This window comes from Cupressus sempervirens, chromosome 4 (genome assembly GCF_028749045.1).
Source record: "Cupressus sempervirens isolate cs-2001-9-10 chromosome 4, ASM2874904v1, whole genome shotgun sequence".
NCBI lineage: Eukaryota > Viridiplantae > Streptophyta > Pinopsida > Cupressales > Cupressaceae > Cupressus > Cupressus sempervirens.
In genome coordinates, this window is record NC_143121.1 from 11777087 (window position 1) to 11802211 (window position 25125).

Genomic DNA, 25125 nt, shown 5'->3' on the forward strand with positions numbered 1-25125 from the left:
TGATCATTCATACACCCAAAAACCCTTTATCTTTGGGTCTACACATTGCTTTCCAATTTACCAAGGTAATTCTAATTGTTTCTTCACTAGTCATCCATAAGAAGTTCATTTGGGGCTTCTCCAGCTTCCCTGCCACTAGTATCAGTTATCTTGAATACGAGAAGAAAGTACATGGGAACCCCATGCTAAGAGTTTGTGAGTGATTGAAGCTATCCAAAAAGCTAAGAGAAAGACCTCAAGTATCATGATGAAAAGATAAAGAGAATAGAGCCTCCTTTACATGTTGATTGGACTTCTCTTTTATAATTTATGTTAATGTTATTTTAGTATTTTGTTCATATGTTTAATAGTTGATTTGAGACAACTCATTTTTTTATATGAATTCTATCTATTTTACATTTATTGATATAAAACAATTAATATTATGTTCAAAATATTTTACTATTACTCGTAATTTATATTATTTTAAAATAATTTAATGTATAACATTTAGTAAGAAGACTTCATATAAAAGGAAACATCTGAGATCCCTTCCTAGGAAAAATTGTCCTCCTCTAGGAAAAGAGTAACCTTGTCAGCCTTAAGTTGCTCCTTGAGTTTCCCAACCAAGGAGTTTAAGTTGTCAAGAAAACCTTGTAGAATGTTTTCTACTTCTTCTAAAAAGAGAGGTCATCACTGATGTTATCCTAAATTTTTTATTTTAACACTGCCTCCAACTTCAAGAATTTATAATGAACTAGGGGTCTCCCTCCTAACTAAATATCCTCCTAGAATCTAACTTTTTTTTCCCTTCCCACTTTCCTTGTCAATAGTTCTCTTAAAATATTAACATTTTCCATTATATTATTTTGAATCTTGGAACCCTATGGCCAATCATTTCGCAAGAAGCAATAGACATAGATGACATTACCAATGTACTTCACCTTCATTATATCACACCATCCTACCTGATTCTCTATGAGTCTCGAAAAAATCTTGGCAATGAAGGATTTATTTAGGTCCATAATCCTTCTTACACCCAAACTCCCTTTATCTTTGGGTTTGCACACTACTTCCCAATTTACCAAGGTAATTCTACTCATTTCTTCACTCCTTGTCCATAAGAAGTTCATTTGGAGCTTCTCCAACTTCGTTCCCACCAGTATTAGTTATCTTGAATACAAGAAGAAAGTACATGGGAACCCCATGCTAAGAGGTTGTGAGTAATTTAAGCTATCCAACAAGCTAAGAGAAAGACCTCAAGTATCATGATGAACAAATAAGGATAATAGAGCCTCCTTTACATGTTGATTGGACTTCCTTTTTATAATTTTTGTTAATGTTATTTTAGTATTTTGTTTATATGTTTAATAGTTTGTTTGAGACAACTTAACTTTTAGATGAATTCTATCTATTTTACATTTATTGATATAAATCTATTAATATTATGTTTTACTTGTAATTCATATTCTTTTAAAATAATTTGATGTATAACAATGTCAAAATATTGTTATAAAATTATTTTAATTTTTAATAATATTAATATTAAATCTTATGTATCTAAGTGAATAATAATTTATTCATAAGACTAAATACTAAATAATTTTTTTTTACAATAATATAAAATTATTAAAAAATAAATATAAACCATAAATAAATTTACAAACAAATATGTATATGATATTAAATATAAAAAAACAAAAGTTTCATCTACTTACTTTTAATTTTATAAATACTAATACATTTAATTTTTTATATAAGTGTTAGTTAATTTCTTTACTTATATATATATATATATATATATATATATATATATATATATATATATATATATATATGTCATTCAACAAAACTTGATCCCTTGTGGGCTCTTTGTCAGCCATTAAATATTTATGAACTAATCAGTATTTTTTATAGAATTATAGTTATATCATATTTTGTAATTTAAAAAAGTGGAAAATTAAACTTGAATATATATATATATATATATATCATTCAACAAAACTTGATCCCTTGTGGGTTCTTTGTGAGCCATTAAATATTTATTAAGTAATCAATATTTTTTATAGAATTATAGTTATATCATATTTTGTAATTTAAAAAAGTTGAAAATAAAAAATCTTAATAGTTTCCTTATTATTAAGTCTAATTCAAGTAGAATTGTAATAACTATATTGATCACAATAATTTAAATTTTAATGTGTCAAAAGTATTCTTTTATTAATAATTCTATGTAAACATTGTTAAAAATTGATTATTTATTTAAAATATTAAATTTGAATTGATTAAATTTATTACTAAGAATTATTTATAAAATTGAATTATTTAGTTTAACCATGTAAAAGAAGAGATGTGATACAACTCGAGTCCTACCTAATGCCAAGAAAAGAAATTAATGGCAAAAGAAACTGTGCTACTAATTTTGAAAGGTGTAACAAGTTTTTTCATCAATTCAAAAATATTTTTTCATTTATAATGATATTTTTTTATATATTAGAAATAAGAGTTTCAGAAACAAGAAAAAACACCAGAGTATCAATACGAATATACACAAGGAGGCCACGCCTCACCCAGAAGAGAAAGTATCAGCTGAACATACAAAGCAACAAAAGGAGGAAAAGCAAAACTATCTAGCTGAGAAGATCATAGTGATTGTCAACCTAGGCAGTCCAGCCTAAGGGACCTTCCATCCAAACTATACTTTTATGCCCTTGAATCTGCACCAACATAAATAACTCTTCTTTTCTGGCATTCCCTTTTTCTCTAATATCTTTATTCAATCTATTGCAAGCTTGCTCAAAAACATCCAAATCATCCAAAGTACTATGCCACTATTACCCACGCTTAAGCTCAACGTAGTAAAGAGCAGCATGCCCATCATGAAGGAACCTCCTCATTTTGTCTTGTTCAATCATCATAGTAGTCTGCACCTGGAAGAAGATTTTAAAGTAAGTGAGTTTTCAGAAAAACTCAGTAAGATCCCTATGCTTACCTTGATACCTTTCCTCGTTCTTACACTTCCAGATCTGCCAAGGAATGTTAAACGACAATATATTCTAAAATAAATTGGTATCTTTAGGAAGACCATTAATATGACCAGAAATAATATAAAAAATATTAACATTAATAAGATAAACAATGCCAAACATTTTCCATATTTCTTTAGCAAAAATACAATCAAGAAGGATATGGCTACCAGTTTCAGGAACTCTACACAAGTTACAAATATCAGAATTAACAAAATCTCTCTTTATAGGTAGCTTGTCCAACAAAACTAACCATTTGAAACATCTAATCTTGGGTTCCACAGGATTCTTCCACAAGATATTAAAATACTTTTTCAATGCATCAGCATCATAAGAAGAGTACCAAACAACATTAATATGATCGATAATATCAATATTACAATCAATGATTTTATAAATATTCTTAGCTTTGAGCAGAGTAGTAACGATACCACCAGGCCATTTGCACTTCAAGACCCTGAGAGAATCAGTGTGACAAACAGTGGGAAGACCAACAGAAGCTTGCACAATCATGTTATAAGTTCTTCTATGGGAATTTGGGATAGCATATTTATCCTTAAGAACATCCCAAGGCATAATTTGATCATACTCAAAGAGATCCATAAATTTTTTAATACCTTTATTAGCCCACTACCTGGCAGAACACCCTTGGGTAAGGGCCAAAGGTTTACCATTTAGGTGGAGATTCCACCAAATGGATCTTTCACCATGGAGTTGAATATTGGAATCAAACTCCTTGTTAGTGATGAATTTCCTAACATGATCCCAAGCCTTCCAAATAGACCTGAAAACCACGGAGCCTTGAACCATGACAATAAAATTACCAAGAATGAGGTCACAAAAGGGGAGGCTAGTCCAAGACTTAGCTTTTCTAGGAACACCCCTCTCAATATTGCTCCTAACTAGCACTTTCCAAGGAGAATCACCCTCCATGGACTGAAAAAACCATTTGGCAGACAGGGCTATACCCTGAGTTCTTAAATCCTTCAGCCCAAGTCCCCCAAGGGTCTTGTCAGTGTGGCACGAAGCCCACTTAACAGAATGGATCTTTCTATTCCCTTTGCCATTAGACCAAAGGAACTATCTGATGGACTTCTGGATTTCAGAAATCTGATAGTTATTAAAATACCAAGCTAAAGAATAATATATGGTGTATGAGGACAATATTTGTAATGATATTAATGCACATCAGTGATTTATTTATGACATCTATATTACCTAGGGAAAAAAATCGTTTTTTATTCTTAGTGCTTTTTGTTGCCGTACAAGAAAAATTTTGAATATTTGAAAAGAAACTTAAATATTAGCAAAAATAAGAGGAACCAATTAGAAAAAAAAAAATCACTAAAAATAAAAAATAAAAAGTAAAACAGTTGTTTACAAATATAATTTAATATTTCTAGTATTGAGAGAATTAATAGTACAAAATGAGGTGCAAACATATATTCTTGTTCTTTACTTTCAAATTTTCATTAGTGAAGGAATAATAAATGAATGGAAGTGTAAATAAATGAACATAAGGCAACTCTGTAAAAAAAGTCAAAAACTTTGGTTCTGTAAAAAGTTTTCCGAAATTTCCAAGCTTAAAAAAAAATATACAAGTCGAATTAAGAAAATAAGGAAATAAAAATTTCATTATAAAGTTATGTAATAACTCGTTAAACAATTTTCATTACAATACTATTGGCTGAAGACCAGAACTAAAATAGTTAAAACCAATTTTGTTTTATTTATGATTGCCCAAGTTTGTTGCGCTGGAAATTTTAATATTTTATTAACTGTAATGTTTTACATGCTAAATAGTTCAAATCTGTTTTGTTTGTGGTTGCCCACAGTAGTCTATTTCACTGGGAATTTTATATTTTGTGAACTTTGCAGTGCCGGTGCTGTACAAGGTTTTGACTGTTTGGGTATTCTCATTACGCTGAGCGATTTTAGTATCTACCATCGCTTAGTCATTATAATTTAGACATTTTCTTTCAGAAGACAACTTTTTTAAGCAGCCTCTTTTATATATAAAGTATTTTAAGCAATGGTGAATGGGGGATTCCGTTTACATAAAGCACTAAGGCTCTCACCATTGAAATCGCGTCTTGCACGTTTGGAAATGTATAATCAATAATAACAAGACTATATGATCTTTTACAGGTCATGCAATACAGATAAATACGCAAAAGGGGATAAAAATATAACACTTATAACACAACAAATACAACGCAGGTGAATATAAAGCAAGTTACATTGAAAATTACAAATATCAACACCCAAAAATGTTGGAAAAAGTAGTGAGTAACATGAAAACTATTTCAATGACACTACTATTGAAGAGACCCTGATCTTAGGATGCCATTCCAAAGGAGATATCAAAAGACCAACAATTGAAAAAACACATAGCTAATCATATTTGAGTTCAGAAAGTTTGGTACATACCTTACATCTTTAATTGTACCATTCTCTACCACAGCCGTAGAGTCGTCCTTTTGCTTGGGCAGAGATTATTTGGCGTTCTATTTGTCACTCTTCCACAGCCGTTCCTTTAAATTAAATAATTGCTATTGATGAAAGCCTGTTGATAGAATTAGCAATCTTGCCTTCTACATTTTAATCTGCGGTGAAAAATAGAATGCACACGGATTTTCAGTTGATCAAAATTCTTTTCAGCTGAGAGAAATTGATGGAAGAGATTTCTGGATGAGAAATATATAATTTTGGTGAACGATGTCACATAAAATAGTCTTGCCCTAAATTAAAATAATATGGAGAATAGGAATGCAAAATGTGGATAATAGGAACGCAAACTAGCTAAAAGAGTAACAATCAGTTTGTAAAAGTAATATGTTCGGCCCGCTTCTATCAATTATTAGGTTAAGATCACTGTACCTCTACAGTATTTAAAAGCTAATTGTAACTCCAACTCAATTAGTGTATAGCAATATTATCCGTATATTGCCATCTTTTCTGAGCTCTCTTGTTCTCCGTTTGGAATCTTTTTAAATTCCTACAGTTATTTTGATAGGATAATGATATAAAAAAGTTCTAGATTTTGTAAATTAGTCCCCAATCACAATGTTCTCATATTTCTATGTGAATTAATTCATTTCTTACAAACTCTGTGCAGCCTTCTTATCTTATGTTTGTTAAAACATTCTATTATAATAAGACTAATTTACAGATTTATTTCTAATGCGGTGGGTATTGTTCTGGTTTCATATATGAAGCCGTGGCTAATTTAAACGTTTCAGAGAATGCCATAGCTACCCCTAGTTGTCATAGTTTTTTTCTAAATTGATTGTCACTTTTTTAATTAGAAATATTTCCCCAAAGAATTTATAATTTAAATATTTTATTAATATGAATTAATAATATATAAATTAGACATCATAAAAATGTAAATTCAGAAAGTAAGTATATATGAATAAAATAACAAAAGCCTCTGTATCCTTTCTACTGCCATTCTCCTTGGTGGTGGTTTGAGGAGCAAAAATAAAACCCCAGGCTCTAATAAAAGAAAAAAAGCTGGAGAGTGATGTTACTAGAATGGATACAAGGGATAAGAAGGATGCCACCTCGGCTAACTTGCAGGAAGATAGGGTTTCCAAGGACTTGTGGGAAGACAAAGGTAATGCAATGGACACATGGGATGATTGTGAAGATTCTTCTACTATTTGAAAAAAAACATTTCTTGACGGCCAAAATGAGGAAAGTTTGTAAGAAAAAGCTGTAAGTACAGGGCACAAGAACAAGGGGAATGACAATAGGAAGGAGAGCCCTGTTATCAACATTGTTAGGCATTCTGTTTCTGATCATGAGAAAATGCAACATGTGAAAGAAATGAAGGGGTTGGGGGAATGCTATCCCTAATTTGCTTTGAAGCCTACGGACACTTTCACTAAAATTAAGGAGAAAGCTTAAACTTGTTGCTAAATAGATTTGTCACTGTAAAAATGGTCCAACAGAGTGTATGTGGCAAATCCTTCAAAATAGTTGGATATACCCTTGATATAATTTTGAGGTTTTTCAAATAAAAGTGAAATGAAACTTTAAAAGATGAGAAAGCTCATGATGACAAATGCACCACACAACTTCACCACTTTCTTGAATTAACATAAACTAGCTAATTACAACAATCAAGATCTACATTTGAAGGCTACTATTAGCACAATACTCATCCAGAGATTCATAAACATCTGCACAATACAATACCATGAGAATGCTCACTGCAAAGAGAATCAACATTTCTAACAATTTAGATTTGGAAGGAGATAACTCAAAATGTGTTTCCTTTTTATTTCTTTACACCAAGAACATAAAAGAAATTTCTAATCACAAGAACAAGATCTATACACACTTTCCAAAAATTGTCTTGCTACGAAAATTTTAACATAGTGTCCCCTTATTTCCAAATCCCAAAAAGTCCCTTTATGAAGCAATGATGATTCCTTATATAGCCATCAAGGTTAAGAACTACTCCTCCATGGTTAATAACTACTTCCCAAATACATGATTTGGGTAAGGTTAACTAACCTCTACAAAATTAGCCAATGTGACTTGAAACTCAAAATTTTTGAAAAGAATAACAATGATTGATCTTTGATGATAGCCATCTTATCTCCTCTTGAACTTAAAATTCCAAAGACTAATAAAATTGAACATGTCTTTCTCTTCTTGATTTTAACATTCACCTTTATTTGGCCATATCCTTCCAAAATTCATTTATGCCTTAATTGTATGTTGGTATCTCACTCTGGACTTCCCTTTGAACCTTGATGATTTACTTGGCACACTTTACATAAGAATTTGATAAAATAGATCAACATATTCAATTGCATTTCCCTATTCTAGTTGGCATTACAAGCATATTCGAGAGACACCATTAAATTTCTATTTATTTAGGATATTTGACCAAGACTTTTTCCATGTACTTCTGAACCACTTCCAACAAGCTCTTGTATAGTCTAAATAGGAAGGCAAGTAATCTCAACATGTTTCGTTAGACACCATAAGCTAAGATATATTGCCTCTCATTTCTTCTCTTCTCTTTGATGGTTGGAATCTAAATCTTTAGATATTATCATCGGGAACCTTTCACTTGATTACCAAATAGATCAAAGTTGTTTTTTGCTTAAGAGCTTCAGTTAAAAAAAGGAGTACTGAATCAAAAGCATGGAGTTGTATCTTCTTCAAAGTTGGATTTGTAGTTGCATTCAAAGTTGTTTATGCCTCTCCATCTAATACACTCTCAACTTGTTCAAGCTTTGCTTGTGAAATTGGAACACAGGTCTATTTAGAAGATGAAACATTTGCATATGGGGCAAAGCAATGACTCTTGGGAATGCTCTTTGTACCTTCCACATCTCTTCCACTACAAGTTGTAGTCATGTTCATTGTCCCTATGCCAGATGAACCATCTTCCACTTCTGCTTTGTATTTGCCTTTGCTTCTCTTCCTTAACTTTCTCTCACTTTCTCCAGCATCACCAACTCTCTCTACTACTGCCAAAATTCACTCCTCAAACGAGGTACAATAGCCATTTATTTATTTCTAATACATGGCTTGCCAGATTCAAAATCATATGCTACTTTGGTGAAGTATTTCAGTTTCGAATACTAACATTCAAGATAATTTCAAAGTGGAAGTATTTAATGGCTTATAATTTGTGGATCTCTCATCAAGGGTGTCGTCCATTTTGCCAGTCATTTAAAAGTCTGAAAGTTTTTGGGATTGAATTTCCCTCTAAAACTCGGCTCTATGATTTTGTTTAATTTTATTGTTCCAAAGTTTACACTAGATCCACGAATTGCTCATTATATATATAGCTAGGTATTTTTCTACAACACATACTTCTCAACAATTTTGTTGATCATAGACAAGTCCAAGGGATATGGCGCTGGCAGGAACATTCTGTCAAATAAATCAGTGCTTGTTTCTAATGCATCTTCATTGAGTACTGCAAGTTGGGAGATGCAGGAAAGCCATGTCCTTTGTCATCTTTCCACGATACTGTCTTTGCCTTGCTCCAAGAGTTTCATTAGTTTTGAGTAATACCAATGAAGTTCCCCTATTGTCTGCCTGCTCTCACTTTCCATAGATCCATTTAAGCATTCTAACTTGAACATGGCATTTTGCAAAATGTTATCATGGACCTGATTTGCAGTTTCATGTTTCACCTTTATATTCACCACATCTTCATGATGAACATCTAATTAAACATTTTCCATGTTATCCATTGCTGTCTCAAGTATACGACTTTAGAGGACACTCTGAAAAACAATTATTGTGCTGGTCATAAAATTATCTAGCCTTAGATTGATCCCATATTGGGCTTCATAACATCCATTTGATATGGCTTCTATTAAAACATCCAAATTGGCCCATTGTTCACTGTGTGGATTCTCTTCAATATAGTAGCAGATGGAGGCTTGAGAGCTTTGTCAAAGTTGGAAGCCTTTTCTTTAACTTGATATTTTACCCATTGTCTCTACCTTTCATTTCCTTCACTCTTATCATCTAGAAGCTTAACAACCATCTTAGAAACATGTATTTTGGACTCAATCATTAACCTCATTTAAAAAGGTTAAGGGTTAATGATTTGGTTCAGAATACTTGTTTTCACCCCCAAACCGTATCCTTTTAAATGGTTAATTTTGCAAACTTATTTTAACCTTTTGATGGAGAGGTTAATGGTTAGTCTTTCAAAGAGAAATATGTGTTATGACAATTAATCTTAACCTTTTTAGAGGTTAATGATTAATGATCAAGCTGAAAGACATATTTTTGTTCCTTCCATTAACCTTTCAAAACTTTTGACTTGGGGACCTGATTTTAAAAATTTGAAGTGTTGGACAGAGTGCTAGGGGATATAAAGGGAGAAATTTCTCAAAAACTCTAAGAGTAAGTAACCATTTTAATTCTTAAAATGAGACATATTCTAAGAATAACCATAGCTCAAAAAAAGGGAGGTAATGGGGCAAATTTTGATATCCAGGCAATAGCTGGCTCTAACTAGGGACAAGGACTGACAAGGACAAAGCTTGAATCTAGAATAACTAGAACAATGCCTTATCTATCAGGCCATAGAGTCACATGGGGAACCAAGAGGGAACGAACACAAAAAATGGGACAACATATAGGAAGACTAGGCACAACAAAACAACACAACAAAAACTCCTAACTAGACTATGTACAAGTTAGGTTTCCCTACCTCTTGTGACTCAAGGTACAATCATGCAAATCCATTCACTAGCTAGGGAAAATAAATACCATGGTGTGCTAACATGTGGCAACTTTCAAGTTCCTGTGGACTCAAGTATAAGTTCACTCTTTGAATTCCAATTCTGAGATTTCTAGTATGCTTCACATCACTTGATAAAGGAATATATCCAAATAACCATGTCTCATCAAAAATCTCTAACTTCAAGATCAACTCTACTTCATGTTCCATTCCATTCATGGCTTTATTTTGAAAGAGTTGAAGTATAAGGCCCTCTTGTTCCTAAATGCATTTATGGTACTTTTCCCTACTTGACAAGCCTTCTACTTGAAATTCTAGTGATTATATTGGTCATCATAAATTCCTAAACTTATTTCTGACACCAAACACTCTTTATTTTCCATGGGAATGATTGTGTTTGTATTCTCTATGAAAAATATTCCAATATGAATGCACATCCTTATCACATTGGATCTTCCCATTATGTATTTCTTCCTCTTCTCCCTTCAGATCACTCAAAGAAGAAACAATCATCTTTTCAATTTTGATGTGCACATTATCTAATGAGTCTCTCTGATCCAAAGAATTTATCATTAGTTGATATTGATGTAAGGGAAATTCTTTTAAAAGAGCACCATCATCGATGCCATTAACTTTGCAGTTTTCAATCATTAGATCACAACATATTTCTTCAAGGCCAAGTACTTCTCTATTTTCTTCATTATAGTATCTACTGGTAAACTTGAATGCTTCAAATTTACGTTTCATGTATGAGGAAGAGTGAGAACTTGATGTGTCATCTTCTCTTACTTGAAACCTATCTTTAATTCCCATTTCCATCGTTCTTGTCATCAAATATTCATCAACATTTACACAAGCTTGGTTCATTGATTCTTCTTGATGACCATCTTCACAAAATTACAAAGTTTCATATTCCATTTCCATGTAACCTTGAAAAGGATTTATTGACAACCCATCATCTTTCTCTTGAAACTGATCTTCTACTCTTGTGATGATCATACCACTTTCTAGAAACTCCTCATCATACTCAAAAGAAAAGACGTCAATCTCAAGAGGTAATAAAGAAGTCTGCAAGATTTCAGTTGAGGTTATTTCTTCATTAGTAGTAATGTTTTTAGATTATGCCATAACATCTGAAGTATTGATCTTGTCAATAGATTCTTCACCTTGAATGACCATGGAAGGATGAATAGGAAGATCTTCTCCACATAGGAAGTTATCATCTAAAGCATTGAGGCACCAAGTAGGAATAATAGTAATATGAAATTCACATTGATCTGCATTTCCCTCATCTTTAATCATATGTTGTTTTGTTCCTTGAGAATCAATTGATATTCCTTTTTCTTTCTCATTAGGATTGAGATAATTGAATACATTCTCTTGGGTATTGAGAGCTTCACAGTGATGCCTTGATAAATTAGCAGACCCTTCTTCTCTTATAGAGTTCATTTTTTGACCATCTCTTTGATTAGACATAGACTCTTCATCTTCTTTCATGCATGAAGATTTCAATGAGTCCTTTCTAACATTTGGATTGAGAGATATTTTTTTATCAAGAAAATAATTCTTGCATGGATATTCCTTTTCAAGTTCTTTCATTGTTTGAATTAAAGAAGGATAGAATTTTTCAAGATCCAGGCGTGCATTGCCATAGAAACTTTTTAAAAATTCAACCTGGTTAGGATCAATGGAAGCATGATTTTGATGAGCAATAGGTGTGGTCATTGGGCTACTTTTTTAACCACGATTATCCATCCTAGATTCATATGAATCATCCTTCTGATCAAATTATTCCTTATGCTCACATGTGGAACTTATTTTTGAAAATGATGTTGGCTTGTTAGAGAAAAACTAACAATCTTTACCATTTTATTCTTCTATCTTTTGCAAAGTTTAGAGCAAAGATGGATGAATATTTTCTAGATTTAGTTTCTGTCCACCATAGAAACTCTTCAAGAAGCTATCTTGCTTAGGATTAATGAAAATTTGACTTTGTTGAGAGACAGGTGAATGAGAGACATTTCCATTATTCTTCATTATTGATTTAGATGAAAGGCATTTTTGGAAGAGACCTTTATCTTTATATGTTAATATTTTTTCAAATAAAGAATCATGATCATGAGAGAGAAATCCATAATCTTTTCCATCATCTTCTTCAATCTTTTGAAAAATTTGTAGCAAGGATGAAACATTCTAGGATCTAGCCTCTTGCTGCCATAGAAATTCTTCAAGAAATTTACCTATAGAGGTTCACTAGGAATCTATTTATTTGAGTATGAAAAGTATTCCTCATCACTGTCACTTTCATTGTCACTATCACTTTCCACTTTCCCTTTGTACCAAACCATATTTTGAATTCGAACATCAGATAGAGTCACCAATAATTCAATCTTTTAAATAGATTTGCCAACCTTCATTCAAGGGAAGGTATCTTCATCAGCCAACTTATTGATTATTTGCTTGACCTTGGATGTGACCAAGAATTTTGCCTATTCGTTCTTGGAATAACAACTATTCTTTCAATGACTACAACGTCTTGACCAATAAGATCTCTTCACAAGATTTCCCCGAATTCTTCTTCTTCTTCTTCTTTTAGAACCTGATTTACCTGATGATATTGCTAAGCACTTTATCTACACCTCTAGGCTAGAGTGTTCAAGTCTAGAATAATATCTTCCTACGTATCTTGGAAGCTAAGGTTTGGTGAGAACTGGAAAAATGTTCTCATGTGGCAATACCATGTTGTTTCATTACAGGCGATTGATTAATCTTTCTTGTTTCGGTCCCCAGTAGAGTCACCAAAAACCTATTGCCAAAAAAAATTGTCACTATAAAAATGGCCCAATGGAGTGTATGTGGGAAATCATTCACAATAGTTTGATAGACCCTTGATATGTGGTCTTCCTCTCGTTTAGAGGGGTAGCTCCCTCGTATGATATAATTTTGAGGTTTTTCAAATAAAAGTGAAATGAAACTTTAAAAGATGAGAAAGCTCATGATGATGAATGCACCACATGACTTCATAGCTTTCTTGAATTAACATAAACTGGCTAATTACAAAAATCAAGATCTATGCTTGAAGGCTACTATTAGCACAATGCTAATCCAAAGATTCATAAACATATGCACAATACTATGAGAATGCTCACTGCAAAGAGAATCAACATTTCTAATAATTTATATTTGGAAGGAGAGAACTCCAAATGTGTTTCCTTCTTATTTCTTTACACCAAGAACATAAAAAAAATTTCTAATCACAAGGACAAGATCTGTACACACTTTCCAAAAATTGTCTTCCTACCATGTCCCCTTATTTCCAAATCCCAAAAAGTCCCTTTACAAAGCTATGATGATTCCTTATATTGGCATCAAGGTTAAGAACTACTCCTCCGTGGTTAATAACTACTTCCCAAATACGTGATTTGTGTGAGATTAATTAAATTCTACAAAATTAACTAATAATTAAAGAGTTAAAATTTTAATTTGTTTTAAATAATTAAAGAGGTTAATTAAGGAGTTAAAATTTTAATTTTTTTGAAATAATTAAATAGTAGGAACATGACAAATTAATAATTCAATATAATCATAACAAATAGATAGAATTTTAAAAAATCAAAATTGATGGTAAGGTCTTTGTAATTACATCTAAAATACTATTATATCTATTAGGATTTTTTTTATGAATAGTCATTTTCTATTAATAAATAATATACATAAAAACAAACATAATTTTTATAATTAGAAACACAAAATGAGATGTAATATCTTTTAAATGCTAGAAAGTTTACATTGATGAATGCTTCGACTCTTAAAGCCTCTTGGTTGAATTGAATTTTTTAAAATTAAGATAAATAAATTTAATAAATCAATAATAAAGAGTAAAACTATATATCTAAAAAGTAGGCATTTCACAAATCTGGTGAAAATATTATAATATGAATGTATCCTCAAACTAAAAGGGGTCCAATAAGACCCAACAAATTAACAATCATGTTAGAGAAAATCTTTTTGATAATATATAAATAAATAAATAAAATTTAGAAATAGACGAGTTTGAAAAAATAATTAGTTGTAATTAGTGGAAACTAATTTAGTTTAGAGAGAAACTTAATACAATAATACTATTGCCTATGACAAGTACAATAACAACTATTTTTATAACAAGATATAGAAAATCAAATTTGATGTTTTTCATAATAAATTAAATAGAAAATACTTTATTCTATATTCCAATATGTGAACACAACATGAGGTTTTCTTGTAGGTTTTTAGGAAATTTTGTGAAATAAATATATAGGACATTTAGCCTTTTAGGGATCAAAAATAAAATGTTAGTCATAATCAATCAAATAGAAAATATGGAGTGTGATGGTGTGAGTGTTATACTATTAACACTTATCTTTCTAGATTCAATTTGACATCCATATACATATCATAATTTTAATATTTATGATAAAAATAATATATATTTTTTATTAAAAAAAATATTTCTCTTCTTTTTGTTATGTTGTACAACTCATACACCTTCTATGTTATATAGAAGAAAAACCTATATATGTTACAAAAATACACTATGGAATGTTACTTTTGAAACATAGACTTTATGAAACATTGTTGCTAAATAAATTATAATGGAGTCATATTTAGCATTTACACATCTAATTTTTCCAATGGAATTGACTTAGATCTCAATCCATTCTAACAATTTTCCATTGAATGAAAATAAGATAATTGTTAAAATGATATGAATATTGAAAGAGAATACCAATTCAATGAAATATTTTTCAAGTTTTTATTAGCATCAACTTAAACTTCAAATTTTATTTAGAATTTACTATTTATCAAAAACTCCATTACCATCAACTCAACTTCCTACCCTTTTTACCAAGGTTTTACTCACCCACTTTACAGTAACATCAAGCCAAACCCCTCATATCCAATGGAAAATAAATTTATGATCTAATCTATTTGGATATTAATGACTCACTAACATTTTGTATCTATCAATCTATAAGCCAATAAAAAATTGCAATGTAAAATATGAGAGAATTTTTTTTATTAAAGACACTTATTCTTTTATTTCTATAGGATTCTTGGTTGAATTTACTATTTTGGGTACTTGAATCAAGATTTTTGGACTCTTTGTTGGGTAGGTCTTAAGCTAAAATTGTGGACTTTTTTGTGGGTAAGCTTATGGACACATATAATGATGTGATTATGACCAAAAATTAAATGATAACCTATATCAATGACAACCTTGAATGATAACCTTTGACCTTAGTTACAAGAATCCCCCCTTGTGGCATTGATGGAAAATTCATTAGCAACAAAATCAAGAAAGAAAATTGTTGGAACACTGCATTAGATATTGGAAACCCCAAGCCATCAAAAACTCCCACCTTGACAACAATGACTAAGTGATTATAACAATAATGCAAAAATACTCCCTATATCTGCTACACATAGCTCATTGGTGAGCACCAAGAAGGGGAAGAATGTCCAACTTCCTCTAAAGATACTCAAATGTATTTTGCACAAAGGTTTGGTAAATATGTCTTCTATTTTCTACTTTCTAAGAGCATACTCTAATCAAAATTTTCTTTCCTCAAATCCCTTAGTGATAAAGGGATATCTAATGTCAATATGTTGTATTTTTCAAATAAATCAATAGATTCCTTATCATACAAATAATAGATGTGTTATTACACATTATCACAAATTGTTTAAGAAAACCGATCCAAGTGTTCTTCAAGGTCTCCTTCATCCATAATACCTATGTAAAACACGAGTATGCTTTAATATATGTTGATTCAAATGTAGAAAGGATTATTGAGCCTTGCCTCTTGCTAGCTCAACCTACTAACTCAGAACCAAGAAATTGTGGCTCGCCACTCTTACTCCTTTGGTCATCAAAAGATCCATCCCAATCAATATTTGTGTCTAATTATTGTGACCACTGATCATCACCTGCCCATTTTACGGGACCCCCTTTGGAATGCTCTATTTTTCTATAGATGATGGAGCGAAGCGCAATATCCACCGTGGAATCCCCATACTTCTTGGAGCACATGTCAATGCCAATCATGGATCGGTCAAGCCTCGTAGAATTCTCAACACCCCCAAGTTTCACTCTCCATAATCCTTGGCGTGCAATTCCATGATGATGAAGGATTTCATCTTGTATAGTCAAATCCATGACCACTTCCAAAGCATGCTCTCCCACATCCTCAAAGCAGCATTTCCACCGTGCCATGGAAAGTCTTTCGTGGATGAAAACCCATTTGACTATGAAAACTTCTTCCTCCTATATTTCTACGATGTAGTTTTGGGACGGTTGTCGAATATCATCACGGATGGAATCCATGACCCAACCAAAATCCCGCTCTCCATTAAAAACTAAGCACGCTTTTGGCATTGCTATGGATTTTTTCCATCATGGATAGAATCCATGAGACACTTGAAACCACACCCTCCTACATTTGAGGAGCATATTTTTAGTAGCTCTCTAGATATTTATATGGCAATAAAATCCATGGCACTCTGAAATCCCAACCTAGACCCTTTGGTTTATATATATATTATTATGAACCACAATTGTTTTTCAAAAAAAACAGTGATTCAAGACTCATGAAAATTTTTTAATTTTTGAAATTCTTTAAGATCCTAAAATTTTGGGAAATTTGAAAAAATGTTGACATAGTTAAAAATTTCATGAAAATTCAAAATATTGTGCAATTTCAAAAAAGTTTCTAAATGATCAAAATCCAAAAGATTGAAAATTAAATTTTTTAGAAATTATTTCATATTTATATAAGAGTAAAATGAAAAAAAGTCAACAAAAACATAAACAAGAAAATTGTTGAAGGATTAAAAAGTTGGATTTAAAAATAAAAAATTACCTCTTTGGGGAGAAAACACAAGATAATTATTTAGATTTACATTAAAAATTAAATATTAATTTCATTAATATTTAATTGGCCTTTTTAAAAATTAATCCAAAAATTTTAAAAGGAAGGTGATTTCTTGCATTAAACCATGAAATTGATCAAATATTGATTTTGATTAATTAATTTTGAGAAAAATAAGAATTGGATAAATTATGACATAGCTTCCTCATAAAGCTAAAAGCATCAAATCAATAATTTTTTTTTTTGAAAAGTAGGAGGAAAGCAATGACAAGTTGCGAAACAAGTTTTTCCAAAATGGAATCTTGGTAACTAAGTAATCTAACTATCTAATTTTAACCTACAGTTCTAATGTCATCATTTTTATGAAAATGATCTATATAAGAAGGCGCTTCATTCTTTCATTCTCAAATAGAAATTAAAGAAGGAATTGAGAGCAAAAGAGAACTTCAGAAGGCTTATGTGAAGATACTCAAAATCCTTGAGGAGAAAGAGGAGAAATTTTGTAGGAATATATAAAATTCATATTGAACATCATCAAAACTTGAACACATTTTAGGGAGTTTGAGAAAAGTACACATTTCTTGAGAAAAACATAGAAAGTGAATTTAGGGTTGAAAAGTCTAGATATCTTGACAATGTCTAAAGTACTCTTCTTTTGGAGCAATTATCTTTGTTTTCTTTTTTTTTTGCATACTTTTATGAAGTATGGTTTTCTATTTCATGAGAAAGAGATATGGTGAAACCTTGCAGAACATTAGAAACTAGTGGATAGCTGATAAAGATTGAGAATAGAGGATTCTGTCCTAAATCAAAGATCATGTAAAAGTGGGCAAAAAACTAGGATACAAGAATTGACATTCTTGCCATGTACCAATTTAATCAAAGGGTGTTTGGATACAAAGATCATCATACTACATGTTTGGCCATGAGGATCATGAATAATGGAATTGTTGCTACAACCAGTTTTCCTCTTGGCTTTCTACATCGAAGACTAATCATAGAATGTGCCAAACATTATAGAGCCAGAGACATAACAATCAAGGATTCAGGTAAAAATATTCTTGTAGGTTTTTCTCTGGCATCTATAAGTGAAGAATTTGGGGTTCCTTCACCCATAAGGATTGTGATAAAAGACAAGAGTAGGCATTTTGAGTCTATACTGCTAGAATTCAATTTTTTGCGAAAAACATTAAAATGAAATGGTTGAAAATGAATGTGTCACATCACTCCAACATTTTTTAGGAGATGGTATTGCTTGACTTGTATCAAGCATATAGTGACATAATCACGATGCTTGGTCACATTTTTGGGGTTTCTTATTCCTATAAATTTGAATATTGGATGTGCTACCTCATTGAGAAAGTTGTAGGAGAAGGGGCCAAGATATATTAGGCTAAACTCATACATAATGCCCTAAATGAACAACTGATAAATTCGAAGCTCATAATTATTGTTATATGAACTCCTACATCATCTATATGCTAGTATGAAAGATGAAGTATGATGAAATGAGATGCAAAGACCTAATTAAGAGTGGAAACCATCACCTAAATTTCATGAATGCTACACATAGTTGAATTTGTATTCTAGGGATGATTATGTAAGAGTTAATGATGAATTTTCATTGCACATAGATAAAACCTTATAAGAGAGGCCACTAATGAGATTTTAAGTTGGGGAAATAAAATTGGTGGAGGATTATAGAGTCTGGCTCATTCAATATCCCACTTTTTCATACAACCAACTTGAGTGATTTTCGTTAGATCTATTCAAGCTTGTGAGGTACCTAATGAATAAGATGATCTTGTTAGAGATAATTTAACAACTCACTATCTATGATACGATTCAAAAGGGAAATAATATTTTGTGATTGCATTTTCAAATTTCCATTAGAGAATTTTTTTCTGAGATATGCCCATAGCTGAAGGTTGTAGATAGATCATCGGATGAGTTCCACTTCTTTCATCTTCAACATTATAAGAAAAGATACAAGGACAATTAAATAGAGGATGCATTCAAGATTTTCATTAAACAAGGTTAGAGCATGCAACATACTTCAAGTTCTTGACCAGATTGACAAAGACTCATATAGTTTACAAAAAAAATTCAAGTTAGAGTGTGTAATTTATCCATGCTAATGAAAACCTACTATTCAATCTCATCTTGGAGTTTATAAAATGGTGCATTGAACATAAACTTAGTACACTTGTTGGGCCAACAAATAGATTCACATATCAATTAATTGGACATCAACCACTTAGGCTTCAACGACATAGGAAGAAAGTTAGATCAATAAATGCAACCATCATCCAAGAGCCTCGATAGAAAATAGAAGTCTAGAATTCCCCCTTCTTCACCAAGTCACACTCCTAGTGTACAAGACATAAAAATTTTAGAGATAGAAAGTGAAGACAAGAATAATGAGGTTTGAGTGAGGAGAAAATTTGAAAGGGCTAGTACATGATAGATGATAGATTGAGAATAAATGCCTGCGAAAAATTTGCATAGGAGAGGAAAAGATCAAGATATGACTATGGAGGAAAGTTTCATTGCTATATTGGAGCAAGAAATCATGGAAGTTAAGGTTGATCTAGAAGAAGAAAATATTCCTAAAGAAACAATGTAGATTTCATCTATAGGTGGTAGGTCATGAAGTGATGGTGGCTATTTGAAGAGGTGAAGAGGAGATAAACATCCCAGTACGTCTGGGGAAACAATAGTTGGTAATCTTTGGAGATTAAAGTATACCTTTTCTAGAATGGGTGACTATAGTTGATAAGACAAAGGATTGGACCGAAAGAAATGATTAATAAAAAGAAATAAAGAATTTAAGAAAGAAAAGAGAAATCAATGCCTTTTGTTGATTCATAAACAACTTGCCTCACCCAATGAGGTTTGTCCTTTATTTCTCACATAGGTGTTTCAATGAAACAACACATGATATTAATACGATAAAGTGAACTACTCAAGTTATGAAAGTTTTGGTTGAAACAACTTCGGAATAATTCTTCAAGAATATAGCAGAATTGGTATAGGTGCATAGTAGGGCATTAGTTATACTCTTCATAATCTAGTATATTCAAGATTCATGGGAAGATGAGCATATTTATTTTAAGTTTCTTCTATATATGTTATGACTTTGTCTTTAGCATTTGTTTTGGAAATCTGAGCTATGCTGAGATCTACATGCTTAATTGCTCCATTGCATAAAAAAGGTATTAAATCTCAAACTTAGTTTTTTCATAAAACTTTAAACTTGTAAGTTATCGAAGTGTCCATTTGAAGTATTTTTGGTTATTTTTTAGAGAATTTTTTTGAGGTGGCAAAAATATCTAATTTGTTTAATCTTAAGAAAATGATTTTTTTCTTGAGTGTAAAGAATAGTCTTTGAAAACAATGATTTTGTTCTCAAGTGTAGAGAATCATGCTATTTATGAGGAATCTGTGTAATAGAATATACAAAGATACATGTTTTTTAAATAAAAGCAGCCAAAACAAGGGGGCTGGCCCATTACAAACAAGTTGGACAACTACTAGCAGATAACCATAAAAACATAACTAACCCCTAATGTTTTTTGAAACAAAAATAGAAGTTTATACTATAATTATAAAAGTAACTATAGGCTTTAAAAAAAATTTCTATTAACAAGAAAAATAAGTTTATACTATAATTATAAAATTAACTATAGGCTGTAAACAAAATGCCTATTAACAAGCTAAAGTCACTTAACAAAAACAAAGGCGTGATAGCCTTAAATCAAAAAAGTCTATAAACCAGCAGATTAATAGCATGCAAAAAATAAAATAATGTGGGAGAACTTATTATTTTTTGACCTCCTTCTTCTCCAAAAGGACATTGGGCCAGTCTTCCACTAGGAAGTCAAAAATTAGCTTGGAGTCCTCCTTGGGCAAGTCCCTTTTGGCATCCTTCAACAAGCACAGAGTGGTAGTTGTTGCATGAGTGACTTTAAGGTCATAAACTTGTTTATTAATCCCATTCTTTCCTACAACACCTAGATTCTCTCCCCTAGCTCATTACTAGCCTTATCTGAATCACCCAGATGTCTGTCCCTGCTAGTTTGAGTATCCTACCCAACAAGGGGGTAAGCGGCCTTTTTGGAACCTGCCTTAATAGGGGAGGAGATTTTAATGGAGGAAGAAATCCTATCCACCATTTTGGGAAATTGATCTTTTGCTAGGTCTATACTGTGTGCATAAAAATGTCATGCTTCTATAAACCATTATTCTTAAGAGAACCCATGGAAGAGGGAGTCTCAAGAATTGGGTTATAGCTCTCTATCTATGATGTGCAAAGGCTATGATATGGTGGCTCTCAAATGAACCAAACTATGCAACCCTTTCAAGGTGCACCATAGAATGAGAGATTCAATGAGTCGAGGCAAGAGTGTCAATATCCAAGAATCTATAATCAATGCAATGCAAATGAAAGCTATTGTAAATGAAATGCAACATAACAAAAAGAACTAACCTAAAGCATAAATGAAACTAAGCTAAAAAGTATGCCATAATGTAAGTAGAATGAGAGCTAAGCTAAAATGCAAAAATGCAAGAAAGCTCCAAGTCTCCAAAATCACCAAGAAAACCTACATCATAAAAATAGCATGAGAGACTAAGATCTTTTGAATGAGGAGAGAACCCTCCCTTAGAAAGATATCTTGCTTTTAGAAAGATAGTGTGAATATTAGGTTTGAATGATAAATTATAGATTCAGTCACCCTTCAGTCAAAGTGTTTCGTTTATGTCTTGTGTTTGCTTCATGGTTTCTTGTTGACACCATCTTTCATGCAGAGTTAGGGTTTTAGGTTTTAGGACCACTTTTCTGAGGAAGCCACTATACATACTGTATAGGTGATTAATTTTCAAAAAAATGATTTGTAAAGTTTGTAGTTGAAAATAACAAAAAATTAGAAAAAAATCACTGTGTTATCATGAATCTGAAAAAAACAAGTTTGACTTTGTTTTGTCTTTAGTACATTTTCCCAACCTGTCCCCTTTTCTAAAGTGGGTTGAGGGTTTAGGGTTTATGGATCTCTATAATAGGGATTTCTGGGACATGGAGAAGGCGAAGATCAAATCGTAGGTCTTTTGCTCACCTGTGAAGAGAAAAAGTAAATATAGTTGCAGTCTGGATTTATTTAGTGGGAGTGCATGTGAGAGGTTTGATGGGATTACTGAGAGTCCAGGCAATAGTAATAGTAGTAGTTCAACGAGTTCATATCTAGTGGAGGAGTTGAAGGAGCAAGACCTTATTAGCTATCTTAGGAAGAGCTATAGGAGTTCTATGTACGATACTTTTTGTCCTGATGTGGATTGTACATTGTCTCTGGGCATACCCCATAATTTGCCAACTCGAGATGAACAACGATGCGTGGACATGTTCAAGAAAACCAGCATGAAAGAAGTAATAGAAGTAATGAAGTGTACACTTTTTCCACCCAAGGTAGGTACTGACATCATTTTATTGATAAATCTTTACTAAGAGTCAGATAGAAAATGCTTTATACAGTTTAACCATTGACTAGTAACCTAGATAGAATGGCCTTTTGTCACCTCATTATCATTTAGGGTTTGTTGCTTTTATTACAGCTAAAGTGTTCTGAATTAGAATTGTCACTTGTTCTCTTTGGTGGCTTATACAACATGTCATCGTCATCTTGCTGGAGCACTGCAACTTATACTGCCAGCACTTTAAATCCAATATGTGGATCAATGCTCAGGGATTCAAAGGATATTTAGGCACAGACAAACAATGGTACACCTCTGGCATCTGAACAAGGCCTTGATAACAAACTCAAAAAGGAAAATACAAATAACTTTGAGAACAATAATAATAGGAGCCTGATGAATAATATTACTCCAGATGAAGTAACAAGATGGTGTTCTACATGCCACGCCACTGCTACACCATTATGAAGGAGCGGTCCTATGGGTCCCATGGTAAGTTTTATAATACACTTCTTTTTCAAGTCACAATTGAGTTACAGAGATATCGAGATATTTGCTCTTATATAAGTTCCCAAGGAATTGTATAACCAGCATTGATAGGGCATTGCATCTATTACACCATCAGATTTATAAACCCTTCATTTCATAATATAATTCCAATATTATCTAATAATATATCTAGAGATATACAGATGTATGCTGATTGATAATTGTTTGCTTTTTTGGGATGATAATTAATAGTTTCTATGCAACGCATGTGGAATCCGATACGAGGAAAAACAGAGGCAAGGTGCGTCTACCATGTCTGTTGCAGTAGAGAATAACAATCAGGCTGTACAACCATCACAATGATAAGAATAGTGCAGCTTCATGTCTAAAGTAGAAAGAAAAATTTGTAACTCCAACCAAATACTGCAGAGGAATACCTTTGAGATAAAATACAGAAAAAAATCTTTTTTTCGGAGATTTACATTTAAATCCAATTGTCATATATAGGAGTTTTGAATTTCGTAAGTGAATATGTCATGATAATATTGAATTTGATACCAATCGCCATATATAGGAGTTTTGAATTTCGTAAGTGAATATGTCATGATAATTTTGAATTTGATACATGATGCCAAATGCGTGTGTAACCATAGATCATTCTAAACAGATATTTTGCACAATAGCTATAAGCCACACTATAATACAAAGAAGGGGCCATCCATCTATTTCTGTGGAGTTGAATTGAGCATCTAACCATCCAATATAAATGAAGATTTTCATGATTATGTCCTCCCACAATCAAAAATAAAAAAACATTCGGAATTCACAAATCTATTTTAATCATTCAAAATAATATCTCCTCAAATATCAGTCTTTACTTTCTATGATAGTTTTTTTCTTGCTTACCCTTTGTCGATTTATTACCATAAGAAGAGAGGCGGGGTGCATCTATTATGCCTGCACTGACAGAGAATAACAAATTACGATCAGTTTGTAAAGGCTTATTGGTATGTGATGTTTAACCCAATTGCAGCTCCATGTCCGAAGCCTTTATTAAAAATGGGTAGCCCCCAAAAAAAATAGTGCAGAAGAATCCTTCAATTTAAAAGATACAAAAAGTTTTCTTTATTCACTCATCTTTCACTTAAATTCCTTTTTCATTTATGTGTGTTTCACTGTTTTAGTCAGAAAATAGTTTTGATTTTGATAGATGATGTCAAATAGGTGCGTGTAACGAATACACCATCTTAAATAGTTTGGAAGGCACATAATAATAAGGGAGCATCCATTGAATTGAACACCTAACAATGCATATGTCAAAATTTTCATGATTATCTAAAAATCGAAGAAAATATTCAGTTAAAGTAAAACATAATATCTTGCCAAATTTACAAATCAAATCCATTTTGGTTGGAGAAATGAGCATTTTAAATAATATCAAATAATTCCTTCCATCACCGAAGCTTCTGCAACAATTTCACTTTCCGTAATACTTTTGTCTTCATTACCCTAGTTGATTCATCTCCAAAATAATATAACACAAATAAAATTAAGAAACTATTGGAATAAGAATAATATATAAAGTATTTAAAATTCTTTAGAGGCAAGCATTGTTCCGACCTATGAAAATGAATGACTAAACCTTGATGGAAGTATGGGAATTCATCACCAGCTTAGTTACATTTGTTAAAGTGATCACTTTTATTTATAAAAATAGCTGATAGTATTTAATGTTATTGTGGACATTGATTATAATTTTTATATTTTCATAAATTAAATTTATTAGATTATATTAAATATCGATAAGCATTCTACAATGGCAAAAGAGTGTAATGTTAATTTTTATATTTTTACCTAAAATTTGACAATCATTTACACGTCAAAATATTATAAAATATTTGTTAGGATTATACTCAATTACTAAAATTTAAAGTATAATTTTTTTAATTAACTATCAATTGTATATTATATTTTAGTTGTTTGTAATATAAGAATAATAACAAGTGGTACTTGACCTAGCGGTATT